Genomic DNA, 5,036 nt, shown 5'->3' with positions numbered 1-5,036 from the left:
GAAGATCCATTTATTCTCTATGGCTTGCCGATCATCAGACAAGTCAACCAAAGTCCATACTTTGTTCTCATACATGGATCCCATCTCAGATTTCATGGCCTCTAGCCATTTTGCGGAATCTGGGCTCATCATCGCTTCCTCATAGTTCATAGGTTCATCATGGTCAAGTAACATGACCTCTAGAACAGGATTACCGTACCACTCTGGTGCGGATCTTGCTCTGGTTGACCTACGAGGTTCGGTAGTAACTTGATCAGAAGTTTCATGATCATTATCATTAGCTTCCTCACTAATTGGTGTAGGTATCACTGGAACTGATTTCTATGATGAACTACTTTCCAACAAGGGAGAAGGTGCAGTTACCTCATCAAGTTCTACTTTCCTCCCACTCACTTCTTTCGAGAGAAACTCCTTCTCTAGAAAGGATCCATTCTTAGCAACGAATATCTTGCCTTCGGATCTGTGATAGAAGGTGTACCCAACAGTCTCCTTTGGGTATCCTATGAAGACACATTTCTCCGATTTGAGTTCGAGCTTATCAGGTTGAAGCTTTTTCACATAAGCATCGCAGCCCCAAACTTTAAGAAACAACAACTTGGGTTTCTTGCCAAACCATAGTTCAAATGGTGTCGTCTCAACGGATTTCGATGGTGCCCTATTTAACGTGAATGCAACTGTCTCTAAAGCATAACCCCAAAACAATAGTGGTAAATCAGTAAGAGACATCATAGATCGCACCATATCTAATAAAGTGCGGTTACGATGTTCGGACACACCATTACGCTGTGGTGTTCTAGGTGGCGTGAGTTGCGAAACTATTTCGCATTGTTTGAAATGAAGACCAAACTCATAACTCAAATATTCACCTCCACGATCAGATCGTAGAAACTTAATTTTCTTGTTACAATGATTTTCCACTTGACTCTGAAATTCTTTGAACTTTTCAAATGTTTCAGACTTATGTTTCATCAAGTAGATATACCCATATCTGCTCAAATCATCTGTGAAGGTCGGAAAATAACGATACCCGCCGCGAGCATCAACACTCATCGGACCGCATACATCAGCATGTATTATTTCCAATAAGTTTGTTGCTCGCTCCATTATTCCTGAGAACGGAGTCTTAGTCATCTTGCCCATGAGGCATGGTTCGCAAGCATCAAGTGATTCATAATCAAGTGATTCCAAAAGCCCATCAGGATGGAGTTTCTTCATGCTCTTTACACCAATATGACCTAAACGGTAGTGCCACAAATAAGTTGCACTATCATTATTAAACTTATATCTTTTGGCTTCAATACTATGAATATGTGTATCACTACTATCGAGATTCAATAAAAATAGACCACTCATCAAGGGTGCATGACCATAAAAGATATTACTCATATAAATAGAACAACCATTATTCTCCGATTTAAATGAATAACCGTCTCGCATCAAACAAGATCCAGATATAATGTTCATGCTTAACGCTGGCACCAAATAACAATTATTCAGGTCTAAAACTAATCCCGAAGGTAGATGTAGAGGTAGTGTGCCGACCACGATCACATCGTCTTTGGAACCATTTCCCACGTGCATTGGCACCTCGTCCTTAGCCAATCTTCGCTTAATCCGTAGCCCCTGTTTTGAGTTGCAAATATGAGCAACAAAACCAGTATCAAATACCCAGGTGCTACTGCGAGCATTAGTAAGGTACACATCAATAACATGTATATCAAATATACCTTTCACTTTGCCATCCTTCTTATTCGCCAAATACTTGGGGCAGTTCCGCTTCCAATGACCAGCCCCTTTGCAGTAGAAGCACTTAGTTTCGGGCTTAGGTCTAGACTTGGGCTTCTTCACTTGAGCAGCAACTTGCTTGCCGTTCTTCTTGAAGTTCCCCTTCTTCCCTTTACCCTTCTTCTTGAAACTAGTGGTCTTGTTGACCATCAACACTTGATGCTCCTTCTTGATTTCTACCTCTGCAGCTTTTAGCATTGCGAAGAGCTCGGGAATTGTCTTATCCATCCCTTGCATATTATAGTTTATCATGAAGCTTTTGTAGCTTGGTGGTAGTAATTGAAGAACTCTGTGAATGACACTATCATCATGAAGATTAACTCCCAGTTGAGTCAAGTGGTTGTGGTACCCAGACATTCTGAGTATATGTTCACTGACAGAACTATTCTCCTCCATCTTGCAGCTATAGAACTTATTGGAGACTTCATATCTCTCAATTCGGGCATTTGCTTGAAATATTAACTTCAACTCCTGGAACATCTCATATGCTCCATGATGTTCAAAACGTCGTTGAAGTCCCAATTCTAAGCCGTAAAGCATGGCACACTGAACTATCAAGAAGTCATCAGCTTTACTCTGCTAGACATTCATAACATCTGGTGTTGCTCCTGTAGCGGGCTTTGCACCTAGCGGTGCTTCCAAGGCGTAATTCTTCTATGCAGCAATGAGGATAATCCTCAAGTTACAGACCCAGTCCGTGTAGTTGCTACCATCATCTTTCAACTTAGCTTTCTCTAGGAACGCATTAAAATTCAAAGGAACAGTAGCACGGACCATTTATCTAGAACAACATAGACATGCAAAATATTATCAGGTACTAATTTCATGATAAATTAAAGTTTAATTAATCATATTGCTTAAGAACTCCCACTTAGATAGACAACCCTCTAGTCATCTAAACGATCACGTGATCCATATCAACTAAACCATGTCGGATCATCACGTGAGATGGAAAAGTTTTCAATGGTGAACTTCACTATGTTGATCATATCTACTATATAATCCATGCTTGACCATTCGGTCTCAGTGTTCCGAGGCCATATCTGCATATGCTAGGCTCGTCAAGTTTAACCCGAGTATTATGTGTGTGCAAAACTGGCTTGCACCCATTGTATGTGAATGTAAAGCTTATCACACCCTATCATCATGTGGTGTCTCGGCACGATGAACTATAGCAACGGTGCATACTCAGGGAGAACACTTATACCTTGAAATTTAGTGAGAGATCATCTTATAATGCTACCTCTATACTAAGCAAAATAAGATGCATAAAGGATAAACATCACATGCAATCAATATAAGTGATATGATATGGCCATCATCATCTTGTGCCTTTGATCTCCATCTCCAAAGCACTGTCATGATCACCATCGTCACTGGCTTGACACCTTGATCTCCATCGTAGCATCATTGTCGTCTCGCCAACTATTGCTTCTACGACTATCGCTACCGCTTAGTGATAAAGTAAAGCAATTACATGGCGATTGCATTTCATACAATAAAGCGACAACCATATGGCTCCTGCCAGTTGCCAATAACTGTTACAAAACATGACCATCTCATACAAAAATTTATATATCATCACGTCTTGACCATATCACATCACAACAAGCCCTGCAAAAACAAGTTAGATGTCCTCTACTTTGTTGTTGCAAGTTTTACGTGGGTGCTACGGGCTTCTAGCAAGAACCGTTCTTACCTACGCATCAAAACCACAACGATTTTCCATCAAGTGTGCTGTTTTAACCTTCAACAAGGACCGGACGTAGTCAAACTCGATTCAACTAAAGTTGGAGAAATAGACACCCACTAGCCACCTGTGTGCGAAGCACGTCGGTAGAACCAGTCTCATGAATGCGGTCATGTAACATCGGTCTGGGCCGCTTCATCCAACAATACCACCAAATCAATGTAAGACATTGCTAGTAAGCAATATGACTATTATCGCCCACAACCCTTTGTGTTCTACTCGTGCATATAACATCTACGCATAGACCTGGCTCGGATGCCACTGTTGGGGAACGCAGTATTTCAAAAAAATTCCTATGATCACGCAAGATCTATCTAGGAGATGCATAGCAACGAGAGGGGAGAGTGTGTCTATGTACCCTCGTAGACCGAAAGCGGAAGCGTTTATCAACGCGGTTGATGTAGTCGTACACCTTCACGATCCGTCCCGATCAAGTACTGAACGTATGGCACCTCCGCGTTCAGCACACGTTCAGCTCAATGACGTCCTTGCCTTCTTGATCCAGCAAGAGGGGCAGTAGTAGATGAGTTCTGATAGCATGATAGCGTGGTGACGATGTTGGTGAAGAACAATCTCCGCAGGGCTTCGCCTAAGCACTAAGAAAACTATGATGGAGGATAAACTAGAGGGGACGGGGTTGCCGGCACATGGCTTGGTGTTTCTTGATGTGTCTTGGGTGCTAGCCCTGCCCCTCTATTTATATGTTGAGCCTTGGGGTCGAAACTTGGAGTAAAAGCCTCCACAAAGTCGGTTTCACCCGAAAGGCAAGAGTCCTTCTCGGACTCCAGGGCCAGATGCCAGGGTTCCCGGCGTCTGGACCCAAACGCCAGGGACCATGGCGTCTGGCCCCTGGACTCCACAAAACTTCCTTTTGCGCTTTCCAAAAACCTTGTGGGCTTTCCCCTTTGGCCCAAATAAAGTGTTCTTGTACCCAAACATTTCGGGAAAAACATCCGGAACCCCTTCCGGTGAATTCTGGAACCCTTTCGGAGACCAAACACCATTATCCCATATATCAATCTTTATCTTCGGGCCATTCCGGAGTTCCTCGTCATGTCCGTAATCTCATCCGGGACTCCGAACAACATTCGGTCACCAACATACATAACTCATCTAATACTATATCATCAACGAACGTTAAGCATGCGGACCCTACGGGTTCGAGAACTATGTAGACATGACCGAGACATCTCTCTAGTCAAAAACCAATAGCAGAAAGTGGATACCCATATTGGCTCCTACATATTCTACGAAGATATTTATCGGTCGAACCGCATAACAACATACGTTGTTCCCTTTGTCGTCGGTATGTTACTTGCCCGAGATTCGATCATCGATATCATCATACCTAGTTCAATCTCGTCACCGGCAAGTCTCTTTACTCGTTCCGTAATGCATCATCCCGTGACTAACTCATTAGTCACATTGCTTGCAAGGCTCATAGTGATGTGCATTACCGAGAGGGCCTAGAGATACCTCTCCGATACACAGAGTGACAAAT

The sequence above is a fragment of the Triticum urartu genome, chromosome 2A (genome assembly GCF_056163025.1).
Source record: "Triticum urartu cultivar PI428250 chromosome 2A, HENAU_Tu73, whole genome shotgun sequence".
NCBI classification, from domain to species: domain Eukaryota; kingdom Viridiplantae; phylum Streptophyta; class Magnoliopsida; order Poales; family Poaceae; genus Triticum; species Triticum urartu.
Note: the sequence above shows the minus strand (reverse complement) of the source record.